This window comes from Erythrolamprus reginae, chromosome 5 (assembly GCF_031021105.1).
Source record: "Erythrolamprus reginae isolate rEryReg1 chromosome 5, rEryReg1.hap1, whole genome shotgun sequence".
Lineage (NCBI taxonomy): Eukaryota > Metazoa > Chordata > Lepidosauria > Squamata > Dipsadidae > Erythrolamprus > Erythrolamprus reginae.
In genome coordinates, this window is record NC_091954.1 from 68,779,875 (window position 1) to 68,799,848 (window position 19,974).

The 19,974-nt window shown below is 38.0% G+C and overlaps 1 protein-coding gene across 1 annotated transcript in view; it reads right to left on the bottom strand.

The window, feature by feature from the left end:
* The window catches only part of ENTPD1 (ectonucleoside triphosphate diphosphohydrolase 1), a 62,642-nt gene extending 52,884 nt beyond the window's left edge, over positions 1-9,758 (bottom strand). The window contains exon 1 of the mRNA XM_070752972.1: positions 9,674-9,758. The gene's annotated coding sequence lies outside the window, so the exon portion shown is untranslated. The remainder of the gene's footprint in view (positions 1-9,673) is intronic.
* Positions 9,759-19,974: the final 10,216 nt, after the last annotated feature.

Consider the following 19,974-nt stretch of genomic DNA (forward strand, 5'->3'; position numbering starts at 1 on the left):
AAATGAGGACCCGGATTGTGGGGGCAATATGCTGGCTCTGTTAAAAAAGTGCTATTGCTAACATGTTGTAAGCCGCCCTGAGTCTAAGGAGAAAGGCAGCATTAAAAAATTTAATAAATAAATTAAAAATTTAATAAATAAAACATGCATTTCTGTCACTATGTGAATTGGTGGGGGGAGGTAAGTAGAACCCACTCCTGCATAAATCCACAGCACAGGCATCACAGCAAAAATTTCACCATCACTCCGCAGTCTGCATTGGCTGCCGATCAATTTCCGGTCACAATTCAAAGTGTTGGTTATGACCTTTAAAGCCCTTCATGGCACTGGACCAGAATATCTCCGAGACCGCCTCCTGCCGCACGAATCCCAGCGACTGATTAGGTCCCACAGAGTTGGCCTTCTCCGGGTCCCGTCAACTAAACAATGTCGGTTGGCGGGCCCTAGGGGAAGAGCCTTCTCTGTGGCGGCACCGACTCTCTGGAACCAACTCCCCCCAGAGATTAGAACTGCCCCTACTCTCCCTGCCTTCCGTAAACTCCTTAGGTTAGGTTAGGTTAGGTTAGGTTTATTGGATTTATATGCCGCCCCTCTCCGCAAACTTGGGGCGGCTCACAACAATAATAAAAAACAGTACAGTACACAATACCAAATCCAATGCCCACCCATCCAGTTACAATTTAAATTAATAATCTCATAAAAACAGTATATATAAAAAACAGGCACACAGTCAATCAATCAACAAAACAACATGGGCAAGGGGGAGGTGTTTTAGTTCCCCCATGCCTGACGGCAAAGGTGTGTCTTAAGGAGTTTACGAAAGGCAGGGAGGGTGGGGGCAATCCTAATCTCAGGGGGGAGCTGGTTCCAGAGGGTCGGGGGCCCCACAGAGAAGGCTCTTCCCCTGAGTCCCGCCAGACGACATTGTTTAGTCGACGGGACCCGGAGAAGGCCAACTCTGTGTGACCTAACCGGTCGCTGGGATTCGTGCGGCAGGAGGCGGTCCCGAAGATATTCTGGTCCGGTGCCATGAAGGACTTTATAGGTCATAACCAACACTTTGAATTGTGACCGGAAACTGATCGGCAGCCAATGCAGACTGCAGAGTGTTGGAGTGATATGGGCATACTTGGAGAAGCCCATAATTGCTCCCGCAGCTGCATTCTGCACGATCTGAAGTTTCCGAACACTTTTCAAAGGTAGCCCCATGTAGAGAGCGTTACAGTAGTCGAGCCTCGAGGTGATGAGGGCATGAGTGACTGTGAGCAATGACTCCCGGTCCAGATAGGGCCGCAACTGGCGCACCAGGCGAACCTGGGCAAACGCCCCCCTCGCCACAGCTGAAAGGTGTTTTTCTAATGTGAGCTGTGGATCGAGGAGGACGCCCAAGTTGCGGACCCTCTCTGAGGGGGTCAATAATTCCCCCCCCAGGGTAATGGACGGACAGATAGAATTGTCCTTGGGAGGCAAAACCCACAGCTACTCCGTCTTGTCTGGGTTGAGTTTGAGTTTGTTGACACCCATCCAGGCCCCAACAGCCTCCAGGCACCGGCACATCACTTCCACTGCTTCATTGACTGGACACCTCTGCCGTCAGGCATGGGGGAATTGAAACACCTCCCCCGGGCATGTTTAATTTATGCATGGTATGTTTGTGTGTGCGTCTGTTAGTATATGGGGTTCTTTTAAATCTTGTATAAATTTTAAAGTTTTCTGATTATTTATGATTTGTTCTATCTTGTTGTGAGCCGCCCCGAGTCTTCGGAGAGGGGCAGCATACAAATCTAAATAATAAATAAATAAATAAATAAATAAATAAATAAATAAATAAATAAATAAATAAATAAATAAATAAATAAATAAATAAATAAATAAATAAATAAATGAAAGGTGTGCTGCTTAGGAGCCACTCGTAACATGCCATCTTTGCTAGTTTTGCTAGATTTGAGATGGGCAGATGAAATCAGAAAGAGGCAGTGCCTCAGATAACCCAGTCCTATGCTATGAAAGTGAACACCAGTACCTTGAATTGGACCTGGGGGAAAAACCAGAACAGCTCAGGAAGCAGAGATGTAATATATGTTCACCAAAGACACACATAAATATTCACACTATTGCGTTTTGCACCAGCTAAAATTTCTAGATACTCTTCAAGGGCAGCCCCATGTAGAGTACACTGCAATAGTCCAACTATAAAGTGATCAAGGTAGGAGTACTGTGAGTCCCTTCTGTCCACTAAACAGGACTAGAAACATTATCACTAATGTACCTTCCTCATATGATAAATGCAGGGAGCATCAATGTATTTTCAGTATGTTCCAGATTCCAAGCATTCCCAGTTATTTTTAAGACTCTGATGCAGATAATCTGACTGTTGTTTGTCTTGGCTAGCATATAATTCTATAAAAAATACTGTATGTGTAACAGTATAATATTTTTGTAGTCAGATAAAAATAATTAAGGAAATTCCAAGCATTTTGCCAAGCATTTAGCATTTGGAATTCATTTGTCTTTTCTCCATGAGAAAGTTTTATGCTCTCTAGAAATGCATCAGGAACATACATGCAATGAAGCATAAAATAAAAAATCAACAAGAAATTCAACATTCTTAAATTAATACCTGAAATAAATACTGTCCTCCAAATATTCTGGTAAACAGCTTGAAGAAACCCCCCAAAAATGTCACATGGCATATTATTTAATATAGAATATCTGTAGTTGCAATGCAAGAGATTGTTCATGTAACTAAAGATGCAAGTACAGTACTTATTTGATTGTTATCCAAGATTCTACAAGTCAGAAGTGCAGAATTAAAACAATACATAGTTTGCCAACGTTTCCATTTCATGTAGAGGAGAAAAGAATCCAGACTAAGAGGTTCTTGGCTGCCAGGGAGGAGGACCACTTAGCTTGCTCCCACTCATTTCAGGTCTACCTGGGTGATTATAATCAGTGTAGTTACCCACACAGCCCTTAAAAGAAATCTGCAAAGAAATCCAAGTTAACTTCCTTCCACAAAGGTAATTAAAATAGTGTAGGATAATTAAGGAAATCATGAAGCATGCAATTAGAATAGTAAATAAAATCTGAAAACATTGGTCTAGCAGCTAGTACATAGTGCTGAGATAAGGTGTTTTAGTCAAATTGGGGTGATTGAATAACAGCTGGGTCAATGAGTCATTCAAGAATTGCCCAACAACAGTGAGAAACAACAAGATAAAAATATTTTGCCAGGTTATATATTGTCCAGCTGAATGACTTTAATATTGTTTCTGTAATCAATGAATAAGATTATAGCAGGTATGGAAAATGTTGGTATATACTTCAGTAAATGAGAATAGATAGAAGAGTTCCTACCAGTAGCCTGGTATATTTACAAAGAAAAGTAGCTGAACTACAGTGTTCCCTTGATTTTCACTGGTCTGACATTCGCGAAAAGTCTATACCACGGTTTTTCAAAAAATATTAATTAAAAAATACTTCGCGGTTTTTTTTCTATACCATGTTTTTTCCTGCCCGATGACATCATACGTCATCGCCAAACTTTCGTCCGCCTTTAATAATTTTTTAAAATAAATTTTAATAAATAAATATGGTGAGTAATAATCTAAATGGTTGTTAAGGGAATGGGAAATTGTAATTTAGGGGTTTAAAGTGTTTAAGGGAAGGCTTGTGATACTGTTCATAGCCAAAAATAGTGTATTTACTTCCGCATCTCTACTTCGCGGAGATTTGACTTTCACGGGCGGTATTGGAACGCATCCCCTGCGAAAGTCAAGGGAACACTGTATAACTAGATAAGCTAAGAAATCAAACAGCCATCTTTGCTAACTTCAAGGCGATTTTAAGAATGGCCATGCATAAACAAACAAACAAACCAGGCAAGCCAGGCTTCCTAAGGTACTATTGCAAAGAAATGAACAGCCAAAGAACAGAGAGGGAGGGACTATGAGCTGCCAGGAGCAAAGCCAAGAGTTGTACAAAGGACAGATACAGTTTGGTTATAGGGACATGGCCATGCTATGCCTAAGTAAGGGCCCTTAATGTCAGGAGCCCATCACTCTTATATGTTATCTGACCATGGTTGCAAATAGGTAGGCACCAGGCATTCTATCTGTACTGAACTGCTACTGCAATATGTAGTAAGGTCAAAGTTCCCCTTGCACATATGTGCTAGCTTTTCCCCACTCTAGGGGGTGGTGCTCATCTCCGTTTCAAAGCGAAAGAGCCAGCGCTCTCCGAAGACGTCTCTGCGGTCATGTGTCAGTTTGACTAAACGCTGAAGGTGCACAGAAGGCTTCCCACCAAAGGTGGTCCCTATTTTTCTACTTGCATTTTTACATGCTTTCAAAGTGCTACGTTGGCAGAAGCTGGGACAAGTAATGGGAGCTCACTCTTACCCGGTGCTAGGGATTCGAACCGCCGACCTTTCTGATCAATAAGCTCAGTGTCTTAGCCACTGAGCCACCGCATCCAGACATACTACCGTATGTAGTAATGCTAAGCAAATGATCTGGAGAGTGTTTCAATCATAGCAATGCTGGAAGCTGTCCTCTTCTTGAAGCTGTGAAGAGGTAATGATCTCATAAAGGTTTAGGATAGTCCACAGGTGTCAAACTCATGGCATCGTGTTGCCATCATGTGACATTTCATGAAGGAAAAGGGGGGACATGATCGAAACATTTAAATATGTTAAAGGGTTAAATAAGGTCCAGGAGGGAAGTGTTTTTAATAGGAAAGTGAACACAAGAACAAGGGGACACAATCTGAAGTTAGTTGGGGGAAAGATCAAAAGCAGCATGAGAAAATATTATTTCACTGAAAGAGTAGTAGATCCTTGGAACAAACTTCCAGCAGACGTGGTTGGTAAATCCACAGTAACTGAATTTAAACTTGCCTGGGAGAAACATATATCCATCCTAAGATAAAATACAGAAAGTAGTATAAGGGCAGACTAGATGGACCATGAGGTCTTTTTCTGCCGTCAGTCTTCTATGTTTCTATATTTCCCCTTTTGCTGGGGTGGCTGTGGACTGCACATAATGCATCTGGGCTGCCAGTTTGACGCCCCTGGTCCGATAGTCACTCTGTGGGTCTTTTCAGATCATTTGCTCATACAGAAAACCCCTCCAGTTGGGGAACTGCTGCCAAATAATTCATACAGCTCTGCCCTACAAAATATGCTACTGTTCATCCCAGACTTACGAAGAATTACGGGGTTTAATTTTTTTGTGAAATAAAATTATGGGGAACATTGTAGATTTCATTATCTAACAAAGGTATTGGAAGACTGATAAGTCAAACCAGTTATTCAGCTATTAGGTTTATTCATAAATTATCATGTGCATGGTACATTATATAAGAAAAGAATCAAATTCCAGATAAACTGTAGATATCATGCTGGTATGTTTTTAATCTCCAGGCTATCTGTCAGGATTCAAGTCTGAATGTAGGGTTTAAATACTGGTCTTTCAACTTCAAGCACTGGCCAGGAAGACAATAACCTTCCGTCTCCTAGTAATTTAATACATACAGTGGTCAAAAGATGTACTGTACTACAATCAGCGGATAGCAGCCTTATAATGATTTAGAGCAAACAGCCTTTATCATGTCCCCTTTTTACCCTATAATAATGCAATAGTATGCTTGCTATTTAAACTAAATGAAGGAGCTGCCACTTCTTTTTTCAATTTCACAACTTGTATCCATTGACTTCTCCTACTTTGTTTTAAGGGATCGCTACTATTAACCTGACAGGACGCCAGTCCATTCCTGTTACAGACTGCTCCTTTACATTGTATGGGCAATTATGATAAGTAAGGTTTCCAATCCAGCTGAAGCAAAAACAAGCAAATCAAGTAATTTATAGTATCATCTACCAAGCCTTCACTGGCTTTTCAAACTCATTTTACATTATTCCATCATCCACAGGAACTTTGGAGACAATATACACCAACACCACAGAAACAATTCTTAAGATAGCTCTGGGAGGATTGTACTCAGTAGAATAAACAGGAGAACCACAAATGCAGCAAAGATGGCTTACCAAATGTTAAAGGCGCACCGAACACTGAAATGGATTGTTATCAAAGAACCTTCCATCTGACCTATGTAGTTAACAGTGTAAAAATTAGATGAATGGATGGATGGACGGACGGACAGACAGACAGATGAAATGTGTTTGAATATTAGTAGCTCAGGAAAGAAAGAAAGAAAGAAAGAAAGAAAGAAAGAAGGAAGGAAGGAAGGAAGGAAGGAAGGAAGGAAGGAAAGGTAATTTTAATTCAAAATAGAATCATGTGACCTCTAAAATAAGCTAACATGAGACAGTGATGGCCATCAATTCAGAGAGCTTTAAAAGGAAACAGACAAATCCAGGGACAGAAGTTACAATTTAAATTTGTATTAGTCACAACAACTGTACGTATAAACAAATAAATTCTCCCTGGAGATAAACTTGGTTCCTGGTGATTTCATGGACACATCTATGAGGTTTTCTTAGCAACTATACAATGTGTTTGATTCTGTCTTTTGCCAGGATATTTTTTCAACATTCCATTGTAATCTACAACCCTGGTATTTCCTAGTGATTTTCCTTTCAAGTACTATCTCTGTTTGGCATATTGAGATCAGGCGAAGCTTGGATTTCTTCACTGCTTACTACATAATATAGTATTAACCCCATAATAATGTAGTATTCGTATATCACTGCTGAAGAGCACATGTGAAAGGATGGTTCTTTGTTCTTACATATCTTACATTTGAGCAACACTCTCCTGGGTTCATCTATAAAGGTGATTTCAAATAATGTCCGATTTTTCTCCAAATACAGAGTAGCCTTCATTGGCTTGCTATCTATCTTTCACACACGTTGGGATATCAGCTTAGTATTCCCAGAGATATAGTCACAGACTGGCTAGGAATGAATCCAATACATCTAGAGCAGGAGTATCAAACTTCCTTTGTCAAGGTGTGACATATCAGGACTTTTTCCCCCTTCACTAAAATGGGCTGGTCTAGAGGGTATCATTTTTTGGACAGCTGATATAAAGAAAGAATTGATTTAACTGATGATATATTGATATCTTAAATGTATTAACATTCTTCCCCTTTGAATTCATATTTTCCATTGAAGTAGTCTTACTAAGCAATGTTTCTCAACCTTGGTAAATTTGAGATCTATAGAAGTCTCAGAATTTTGAGTTGAAGTCCATATACAGTATCTTAAAGTCCAGATTACTGTATGTGTTTGTGTTTTTAAAGGTAAGTATAATGTGGCAATACACTAGTTTCACAGGAAACTCTTTGTCTACAGAAAACCTTGGTTTTTTTCTTTTTCTTCTTTTTTTGCATTTCCTGCCTAAAGGAGAAATAAAAAACTAGAAACTGGGATACCATAAAAAGCTCCTTTTTTGCAAGAATTACCATATTTTTCATATAAGACACACCCTTTTCCTCCCTAAAAGAGGCTAAAAATTTGAGTGTGTCTTTTTTCGAAGCTTTTTTTTTTTTTGCAGCCCTAACTAGGTCTTCCCAGCTCTTACCTTGCAGGCTCTTTCACTGTTTCTCTCTACGAAGAATGTTTTCCAAGCCCTAAGTCTTTGCAGGGTTTTTTCCACTGCTCTAACTTGCTCTGAATAAGTTTATTTCCAGCCAGAATCAGGTGCTAACAATGTTCCCAGCTCTTACCGGCTTGCAAGCTCTTTCCGTGTTACTCCCTGCGAATAATGTTTTCCAAACCTGTCTTTGTACTTTTTTTGCATTGCTCTACTTGTTCAGAACGTTTCTTTCCAGCCCTAACCAGGTGCTAACAACGTTCCCAGCTCTTACCATCTTGCAAGCTCTTTCATTGTTAATCTGTGCAAAGAATGTTTTCCAAGCCCTAAGTCTTTGCAGGTTATTTTTTTTCATTGCTCTACTTGTTCCGAATGTTTCTTTCCAGTTGATAATAATATTCCCAGTTCTTACTGGCTTGCAAGCTCTTTCATTGTTACTCTCTACGAATAAGGTTTTTTAAAGCCCTAACCAGGGGATAAAATGATGTGCTGAAACTGACCACACTAAGGACGCTAGCCAGATGAATTTCTGTTAAGCAGATTCTTTCCCCTATTTTCCTCCCCCTAAAATTAAGGTGCGTCTTATACTCCAAAAACTATGGTAGGTTTATTTTCAACCACAGACAATGTGGTTGAACATGTCTGAGATAGGTCATCCCATTAGCATTTGCAGGACACAACAGCATCAGAATAGCGGAACATTATCAGGCATTTGAAACCCTGCCTTTTTAAAAATATGCACTCTATATATTGCATGCTTATAAAAAAGGGCAAGGCTTCTATCATGTCAATCACCCCTGCCCTATTGATGCTATTGGCATACCCTTCCCCTCCACACATCTGCCTATATAATCTTGATCCAATCAAGACTTGATGAACAATGCTGTAAATAACCGTGCAATTTATAGAGAATCTTTGCAACCCAGCCACTTAAGGTCTGGATTGAAACTATCCTATGTCTATCAAAATGCCATCATACTGATTGTTGCCTGGGACAAATTCCTGCTTTTTATATATGCTCAACAACTTAATTCATGTTTTAACGGTGGCAATGTTTTACACCAGCATCTCATTTTCTGCAAGGAATATTACTTTTCCCAACCAGAACTTAGCATAGAAATAACCTGGCACTTTTGAATATTTTTCTTATATTACTCTTTTGTTTACATTACACATGGTGCTTTTCATATTATATACATGTCTAGGATATCAGGCAGAGCTTCTTTTGATTATCTACCAGAAAGCCCAAGACTACACCTGAAACTTTAGCATACAAGCATGTGCTCCAACAGCAACTTATGTCTGGTGACAATATAATGGTTTGCTTTTGGATAGAGTGGCACAGAGCAGAGAGCTGCAATGAAACATTGCCACTAAATATTTAAAAACATTATTCTCAGGCATAATTCCTATCATGTGCCATTACTATTAAAAGTAAAACAATGCAAAAATCAAAGGCAACCAATATACAGAAAATTGCAGGTTTAAATTTGAGTGGAAAAAAAGCGAACCTAAATAGAACTGTACTGCCCCTCTTCTTTTCAGCCCATGTTCATATATATGACCATTACAACATGCTCAATCCAAGACAACAACATGGCATGACAATTCTTTGCAGGCATACAAGGATTTTTAAGCAGAATAGTTCTCACAATTTCTATAGATGTCGCACATACACATTCAAACACATACGTATACTTTCACTGTACCCTTTACATCTGATCCAAACTTAAAGCAGGTATCCATGCTTGTTCCACTGGCTATAATAAGTCTCCTTAACTGCAAATCCATCATCTCAGAATCAACACACACAAAAGTCCTCATTCAACAAGGACTTTCCTTCTAGTTAGTGAGGTTGGAAATACGGTCGGAAGCCGGCGGAGTTTCCTCTTGAATGGCAAAACTGAAAGACTATACACATTTCACATGAATATTCATGAGTTCCTCAACTTTTGTCTGTAGCGAGGCTGACATTACAGCTGTTTTCAGCGGCCACAAATTCCCCCAAGAGTTTCTCCCTCCCTCCCCTGCCCAGTTCTTCCTCTGTGTTGAAAGCAAGTGGGAGAGGGAGCCTGTGTTTGCTGCTCATTCAGAACAATTTATCTTTTTTCTCTTACCCCTTGGCTTTTCCATCACGTCTGCTATTCTTCCTTCGCCTGCTTCTTTGATTCAGCTTCTGCTGCTTCTGAGAGGGGCACATGCAGCAGGCTTATTTAACGGTCCAAGGCCGTGGGAGGGGTTATTTAATGACTCAGAAGGAGAAGAGGTCAAATTATTTGCAACCCCCCCCCCCCACAACCTCAGTGGAAATCTTCCTGCTCCGCATCTGTTGCAGGGCAATTCTTACAAGTTTCAACTTAGGTATTGGATGACCCTTTATCCAAGTAGTATATGCATTGCTTTCTTAACCTTCCAATTTTCAGAAGTCAGAAGCGTATATCTTATGGCACAGTCATTTTTGAAAAGGAACTAGTGCCATTGTTACGTACACAATTACTTACATTCTTTCGAAGTTGCCTGACATACAAGTTAATCGGATCCAAATAGAACAGTGTTTCCCAACCTTGGCAACTTGAAGATATTTGGACTTCAACTCCCAGAATTCCCCAGCCAGCGAATGCTGGCTGGGGAATTCTGGGAGTTGAAGTCCAAATATCTTCAAGTTGCCAAGGTTGGGAAACACTGAAATAGAAGAACTATTTACAGTAGAATATTTCTGTGCCCCTCATTTATGCTGCCTTTGGTGATTATAAATGCTAGACAAAAGCTGTCCTTTTCTACAACCCCTTGAATTTGGGATTAGACTTTTGCATCCATAGATATATGGTTTTGTTTCCATGTTATTAAATTGATACTTTACTATAGCTTGCATAAACCCTTGATTATAAATAAATGAAATTTATTTATAAATTTCATTACATGCACCTTTGCATACAACCTTGATAATAAATAAATGAAAAGAAGCCGCCTCTGGAGGTGGGATATATACATACATACATACATACATACATACATACATACATACATACATACATACATTTATTTATTTATTTTGTCCAATACACAATGAGGGTTTTAGTGGGTATATATATATATACATACATACTGTATATACACATAGTAAAATACATGATGAAGGTTATAGAGGAGATACTCTATGTATATGTATATCTCACTTCCAGAGGCGTCTTCTTCCTAAGAAGCTGATCTGAACTACATCCTTAGCACATTTATTTTATATGCACAATTAATTTTTATTTAAAGAAATATCTTCTCTTTCCTCTGTATGAGAAGCTTGACAGAAGTATAATACAGGGCTATGAATAGTATGAGCAGCATATAAATACAATAAATAAATAAATAAAATGTAATCTGGGGGTGTAAGTATGGAATTAGCTTTACATAATCAACTTTCCATTTTTTAAATAGAATCAATACAGTATAATTATCTGGAGAGAGGTTTTGGCAGGCATCAAATGTGAAGTCTGCAACAAATTGATCTCCTTGGTCATCATGCTGCAAACTTCTGATATATACATGTTTTTGGATAAAGAGAGACTGAACATTAAATTTCTTATTCTCTGTCTTGGTTTTATTTCTGTCACTAGAATAATTTATTCAGAGTTCTGACTGATATCCCCATTTTTGGTGTACATTCTTTGTTTATCTTTTAAAATGATTTCTTAATGAAGCTATTTTAGAAATATATACAGCACCAATAAGCCATTCTCTTCTGAAAAGAGAATTATGTGAATCATATGCACAGTGACAACTCCTCTTACAAATAAATGTTGATAACATAGGTTGAGGAAATGTTGAATCAGCTTTGCTTGCTTTTTCCTCTAAGTTGTAAACTGGTCAATTGGCTGACACTCCAAGCTGAAGTAGTTGTCATCCATGCAAAATTAACACGAATGGTACAATATCTGCATGAGCTGATATAGTTTAGGACTGTGATGGTGAATCTATGGCATGTGTGCCGCAGGTGGCACACGAAGCCATATCGGAGGGCATGGGAGGCATTACCCTAGGTGAGCTCCAGCATGTATGCACGCGCTGGTCAGCTGATTTTTGGCCTTTTCTGCTATTTTCACTTTCTCCAGGCTTCAGGGAAGCCTCCTGAAGTCTGGGGACAGTAAAAGCCCAACACGCTAACCAGAGGTTCATTTCCGAGCTTCCGTTTGGCCTGTTTAGCAGTTTTTCACTGTCCCCAAGCTTCAGGAGTCCATTGTGAGGCCTGTGTGCATGCGCAGAAGCTGGGGTTTTTTGCACATGTGCAGGGACAGCATTGGGGTTGTGCACGTGGACAAGGGAGGCCATGAGTGTGGGAACATACCCTTTTGGCACATAATCCAAAAAAGGTTCGCTGGCTTAGGATAACATTGGTGATATCTAGAACTCCATATCTGGAGCTATGTAATAGCAGAAGAATTTAAATTTAAATCCATGGATCCTGGCTGAACAGAATTGTAATGGAAAGTAGGTACCTCATTGGGTCCTGGTAATGAAGAACCAGGGATCAACCAATCAACTACTTACGGTATATACATTTTTATATTGTCAAATGGGGTTTGACAGACAGACTTAAGTAGTCCCCTATTTCCTACACAGATAAAACAAGAATCAGCCCTGGATACAGTACCAGTAAAGGAAGATATTGGTAGCTCAGGGTTGAAATGAAGGTTCCTTGGTACACTCTGAGCTTGATTGTTTTCTTGCAGGTGTTTCATTACCCAAACTAAGCAACATCAACAGTGCTTATGGGCAGAGCGTTAAGGAACTGGAACAGAGGTGGGCTGCTAAGGTGGAACTGTGACGTGTGCTCGCCCCCGTGGCTCTGAGTGTTAGCAGAGTCCATTACAATTCTGCTACTGCAACTGTGTAGGTAGCAGAATCAAGCATGGAGACGCAAGTGCGCCCGTGTTTTGGTGCGGTTTTTTGCTTCCCACCTCTGAACTGGAAGAAAGAGGGCTTCCAGGATCACAGTAGCAAAAGTAATAGGAGATATCACTAATCCTCTGTCTACACACATCAACAAGACCCAATTGGACTTCACTAAATGACTTAAGCTGTAATAAGATGAAAAACATGACTTAAATAGGGAACTACAGTATTTAAGTCTGTCTTTGGATTGCTTCGCCTTTAGTGAATCTTGAGATATAAGCAGGGACATAAAGACATGTGTGGTCAGGGAAGATCTGCTGGGGCATCCTCAAACCAAAATAATGATGCTCTCAGTAGCCAACTAACAGCGAGTCTTCAAGGACTCAGTATAACTAAATACAGCCTTTACTGCAAATTAGAATATGTTGTATCAACATAGAATATTAACTGCAAATTCAAGAATCCAACTATGTTATATCTATGTAAATTCCCAGGATTAAAATGCTAGAATGACTAACTTTTTGTTGCAGTGGACTTTTGCTTTTCCCCCAGATTGGAATTGGGAAGGCACAAGCACCTTGTTTACATAATGGTCTCAACCACTTCGAAGCTCTTTGCTTCCTGCCTTACCAGCTTCAGCCCTCACATCAAGTTACTTTCCACTTAGAAAACTGTGATATTTTTTCCTAATCATGTACAGTGATACCTCATCTTACAAACGCCTCGTCATACAAACTTTTTGAGATACAAACCTGGGGTTTAAGATTTTTTTGCCTCTTCTTACAAACTATTTTCACCTTACAAACCCACCGCCACCGCTGGGATGCCCCGCCTCTGGACTTCCGTTGCCAGTGAAGCGCACGTTTTTGCACTGCTGGGATTCCCCTGAGGCTCTCCCCCATGGGAAACCCCACCTCTGAACTTCTGTGTTTTTGTGATGCTGCAGGGGAATCCCAGCAGTGCAAAAACAGGTGCTTTGCTGGCAATGGAAGTTCGGAGGTGGGGTTTCCCAGTGAGGGGAGCTTCAGTGAAATCACAGCATCGCAAAAACACAGCGGTCTGGAGGTAGGGTTTCGAGGACTTCTGTGTTTTTGCGATGCTGCGATTTCACTGATGCTCCCTTCGCTGGGAAACCCCCACCTCCAGACTTCCGTCGCCAGTGAAGCACCCATTTTTGCGATGCTGGGATTCCCCTGAAGCATCGCAAAAACACAGAAGTCCGGAGGTGCGGTTTCCCATGGAGGGGAACCTCAGGGGAATCCCAGCAGTGCAAAAACGGGCACTTTGACTGGCAAAAGGGGTGAATTTTGGCCTTGCACGCATTAATCACATTTCCATTGATTCCTATGGGAAACATTGTTTCGTCTTACAAACTTTTCACTTTAAGAACCTCATCCCGGAACCAATTAAGTTCGTAAGACAAGGTATCACTGTATTTATTACCAACATAGTTTACAAACAATTATTTTTTAGAACATTTTCATCCCACACTTTGTATGAGTATGATATTAAATGATATTTTTATGAATAACATAAAACTATGGGATATTTATAGTTGTCAGCCATGTGGTGGGGACATTTTCTCCATTTTCTGTATAAGATTAATTACACAGATTACTCATTTATCTTATGCTATTTTATAGATGTGTGTGTGTGTGTGCTACACATTATAATTGTCATATTCAGACTTTTCAAGCATTTGACTTTACTGTACCTCCTTTTATTAGAATTGGGGTGGGTTATAAACAGTGTAAAATAAACAAAACATAGGTTAAGTGGGATTTCCCATCCGGCATGATATTTATCTCCAAACAGAAAAGTCTAGTATAATTATCTTCTACCCATCAGCACAAAAATCATATGTGCTTTTAAAAATGTACAGTATTTGTTGAAATGACACTTGGCAAGAATATTACACCATAGTTAAAACATAACTGACATTTTATCCTGCTTGAAACATCCTCTGGGTACATCCCTCCCACTGATACTGATGTGAACTTACAAATTTTCAGGAATTCCAGCCAGCATGATAAGAGATGCTTGGACTTGTAGTTCAGCAAAATCGGTAAGATTACAAATTCCCAGTTACTGTCCTAAAAAGTAGATTTTGCTATAGAATTGCAAAACTTTTAATAAGTTATAATGAGGTAATGGAAAAACCAACTATGTTTGGATTAATAAATACAGTATGTCACCTCTTGAAATCCACTTGAGACACTTCACGATTTGAGAGCAAATCTCCAACAGAAATATGCCTGAATATGAAGCACATTTATTATAATTAATGAGTGGTAGTGGTGAGCATGATGGTGATGATAAATTTATTCCTGTTAATATAGTAATATTTCTTTTTCCTTTTATGTCAATCTGTTCTCATTTATGATAATTTGCGACATTTGTTTCACTTTTATATTTTTAAATTTCCTAGAGGTGGTAACACTTGTGTTTTCTATTATGAATACTGTTGTGCAACAGACTGAGATGTTAACCTAGCATACTAAAGCCATGAATCAAAACTATTTCAATGGTGAGGAATTGTGACAAAACTCTATTTTGCAGTTCTGCAAAAGAGCTGTGAGGAGACAAAAATGTGGAAGTTTAATAAAAACACATTTTGAGACTAGCTAATCTATTTGATGGATAAGCTTCATAAGTTGAAATATTGTGTCTTAAATAAAATTAATAATTTTAAAAGATGCCACCAGATTCTTTCTAAGTTTGCTTACTACAAACTAACACAGCTCTTCCCTTGATATTCAGGAAAACTGGAAAATGAGGATCTGGAATAAGGACTTGATGCTAAAAAAACAAATGCAAACTCAGTTTTTCGGTTACTGTACACACACAGTATATGAATACTCAATTACAGATTATTCTGGCTTTAGCTCTGACATTCAAAATTAACTTTCTACAAAATGTAATCATAGATTAGATTCAAACTGAAATGATTTTGGTCCTATCTTGAATCTCAGTTCTTTACCGTAGGAGTCCAGAAACTTAATCCAATCATTTTTCAGTTAACTTTCTTAGATAATTCTATCTGTTTACAGGATAATGCAAGTTTTTCTTTTTAGACACATTTTAGCATTTTCTGCCAACTACAGGTAGAATCAAAGCAAAAGAATCCTATCTTGTAACTCTTGAGAGAATCTTTATCAAGATTAATTCATGATTTAAGTATTTTCCTTAACTAGTAATCCACTGAATCCTGAATAAATGTGTTTTTTTCCTTCAAATATGCAACTTTCCCTGAGAGAGGGGGAACAAAAATTTTCTAGATTATAAATATGTAGTTTTTAGCTCCTTTTTGTTTCTGTTTGACTCTGTAGTTCTATCTCTTTCTATAAACAGTAACTGCATTAGAGTGGTTTCAATTTGCAGAGGAAGTCACCATATGTTCTTTTTTGAAGCAAAACTTTGGGGAAGTTGCCAAACTTAAAGAAAAAGTATACTTTAAATCGAAATACAGAACATATCTTATGCCCATAGAGCAGATCACAAGAATATCACAGTTTTCTTAAATATTTTACTCTAAGCAGCATTTCAACATATTCATTATAGCAGTGATTTTCAACCTTTTTTGAGCCACGGCACATTTTTTACATTTACGAAACCCTGGGGCACATTGAGCGGGGCCGGGGGGGGCTAAAAAAAGTTTGAACAAAAAAATTATCTCTCTCTCCCTTCCTTCCTCTTTCTTTCTTTCTCTCTCTTCATCCCTCTTTCTTTCTCTTCCTTCCTTCATCTCTTTTTTGCTCTTTCTCTCCCTCCTTACCTCCCTCTATGTCTTTCTCTCTCTCTCCTTCCCTCCCTCTCTTTCTCTCTCTCTTTCTCTCTCTCTCTTGCTCTCTCTCTTGCTTTCTTTCTCTTGTTCTCTTTCTCTCTCTCTTGCTTTCTCTCTCTCTCTTGCTTTCTTTCTTTCTCTTTCTTTCTTTCTCTCTCTCTTGCTTTCCTTCTCTCTTTGAGCTTCGCGGCACACCTGACCATGTCTCGCGGCACACTAGTGTGCCATGGCACACTGGTTGAAAAACACTGCATTATAGGACTGGGGGTAGAACAGGACAATGAAAAGTGTTTGGAAACTTCAGATCGTGCAGAATGCGGCTGCGAGAGCTTTCCTAGATATGCCCATGTCTTGTCAACACTCCGAAGCCTGCACTGGCTGCCAATCAGTTTCTGGTCACAATTCAAAGTGTTGGTTATGACCTATAAAGCCCTACATGGCATCAGACCCGAATACCTTTGGGCTGCTTTCTGCTGCACAAATCCCAGCAACCGATTAGGTCCCACAGAGTTGCCCTTCTCCGGGTTCCGTCGACAAAACAATGTCGTCTGGCAGGACCCAGGGGAAGAGCCTTCTCTGTGGCGGCCATGACCCTCTGGAATCAACTCGCCCTGGAGATTAGGACTGCCCCCACCCTCCTTGCCTTTTGTAAACTCTTGAAAACCCACCTATGTCACCAGGCATGGGGAAATTGATATTATTATTATTATTATTATTATTATTATTATTATTATCTACTGTAATACTACAAAGCTTGGTTATTTACTTATTTAAGTAAAACTTCGTATATTTGAGAAAATACCCATATGGGAGAAACATATAAAGATAGATAGCTTAAGATGAGGAAGAATCTTTGATATGTACTTTGCACTCCTTGGAAATCCATCAAACCTCTATCAGAATTTTTATTGATAGGCATGGCTTCTCGCTTTCTCTTTTTCTCCCCCTTTCTCTCGCTGCTTATGAAAACAAATTATAGAAATCCAGGGATGTTATTTCAAAGGAAACTAATCCAGAGAAAATGTTAAACATGGAAATGCCCACTGTTTTATGAATGCGTTTTTGTTACATAAACAAACTTTACATATTGTAATCATGCAAAATATACGTCAGAAGTATCAATGGTTATCTATATGATCTAGATGTGAATCTAAACTTGTAAATTTATGATATCCATAATGTGATACTGAACAGCTCTCCCCATTGAAACACATTTCTACATTTTTAGGATACACAGTTTGGTGGACCATGAGAGAAAAATCCATAACATTTTAGGAGACAACATTGTTAAATATTATTTCAACATCAGATCATAATTAAAATCTCCCAGCATTGCAAATTAATTATCCAGGGACCAGGGTAAAAATATAAAAACAATCTTTATAATTAAAAGCCTGGTGTAGATAGCGTTTGCCAACAACCTAAGTAAAATTGATTGTACTAAAACTTTACATATTATTTTTATAAACTATTGGTTCCTCTTCAGAATGAAAGGGCCAATACTGTGGACTATTCTAATAGTCTAAAATTTGAAAATGAAAAATGAACCCTTTAAATAATTCATATAATAGAGGCTTTCAAAATTTCATACTCAAACTCTATTATATTTTAAAGGACCCAAATAAATCCTGAAATTGCTTCAGAAATAGATGGATAATAGATAGATCATCAGAAATATAGATAATCATAGCTGATAATCTCTTGATGTTACACGATCTAATCAGTAAACTAAGATCCCAGTGAATATTCCAGCTTTTTCATTGTGCATAAAATGCAGTTTCCATACCATTTTAAAGTGCAAGTATTTTACAGTAATCCTGTTACATTGCAATTATAACATGTATTATTAAATCTCAAAATTCTCTAAAAAATGCTACAATCTAAATAGATGAAAACACTAGCCATTCTAACCTAAAAGAGTTAAAAGAATTTCAGCATTTAGTAAGACTCCTTCCTCTACAAAATTCTTTCATAAAATGAGTAATTTCTTACATAATTAGGACAACAATTAAATTTCAAAGCTGAAACTTCCTTACTTGGGGTATACTAGAGCTGACTTTGTGCAAGATACAGTATATTCACTTTCTATTGAAACAAAAATCTGAAATGTTCTCTTCAAATTTTGAAAATTCCTGACCACAATCCATTTTTTGGGGATTGTATCCCAGTCCAAAATGGAGTCATCAAACTTTACATACAATTTCTAAAGGATATCTTAAAATATAAATATAAAAGAGAATTGTGATAAGGTCATAATATAATTTATCTCTGGATAAAGAATTAAACCCAGAAACAGGGGGAAAAAACCTTAGTAAATTGTCCTTCAGGTTTCTTTCTCTGGGGTACTATAACTTAAAACATGTTGTTTCCTGTTCCAGCTAGAGGACAAAGGGCTGACCATGACAAAATTGTATAAGCAAAGTTGGTATCACGTAACAATTGCTGCCTGGGCATTTTCAGTAGAATGTATAATAATTTTGGTGAAACGAGGTCACAAAGGCCATACTTTCTCTGCTGCCTGGGCATTTTCAGTAGAATGTATACAGTAATAGTTTTGGTGAAACGGAGTCACAAAGGCCATACTTTCTCTTTAAATACAATACGTAGTATGCTAAGGCTATAATCTAAAATATATCTGGGGCCATCACAAAGAAGTAGAACTGGGAAAAGTAGTAAATTCAATGGCTTTAATTTCATTCACATTGAATTAATATATGGAAATAATTGTAATTAATAGGAACATTCCCCACAAATTTGCTATTTCTATCCCAAAAATATTTGTATTTGTATTTTTGAAACTCTGTATGTATTCTTTAAATCTATAGTAAAATAATTTTTTTAAATCCCTTCCCAGTCATTTATATCATTTCCTTGCAGTCAGAAGATAGAAAATACCTCAACTATCTCCCTTGTGAAACTAATTTCTATGTTCAGAATTACAGAAGAAATAAAAGGTCCATGCTTTATTATTTTGCATTTGTTTATGGAAACATTGTGTTGTTTGATAGATGTGTGTACAGATATATATAAAAATGTATATAAATACATATACACATCTTAAACAATATAAGACATCATCTTGTGGTCACCAGCACCAACCTACATCAGACCTCAAGATGCATTTTCCTGCTGTTTTCAAGTACTATATGTATACTTCAGTGGTTCAAGTTCTGCTTTCTGTTTGATTATGCATGACTACTATAGACAAAAATAACTTTGCTTCAATCAAAGAGTGGTATGATTTTTTTCATCCCAAAGGATTAATATGTTCATGATTTGAATTTTTATTGTCAATTTTTATTGCTGAGCATTCCTGAGAAAACATAGTTGCTCTGAATATGACATTTATCATATTCTTTCCCATATTAAGCTGATTCTGGTTTCTTGTAGCATTATTTTTAAATGTATAGCAGGAACTCTTAAAATGGAGAAGTAAACCCATGTGACTCTTAAATGTTGTAACTTCATATTTCTCAATTCTTTCAGTAGTTTTCATGCTAGGTTCTTTAATGCTTTTCAGAGGTTTAAACAGGAGCAACTGGGCTGGATGAAAATATTATTTATTAAATTAATTTTAAGACTGAAAAGCATTATTCTTGAATTATTGTAATTTTATGACATGTCCATCTTGCATTTTCCAAAGGCTATTTCCAGATTTACATGTTCTTTTTATCTACAGACTCAGACATGTAGCAAAAATACATATACTGTATTCGGTTTCTTTAAAAAATCTCAACTTATTCATGTACC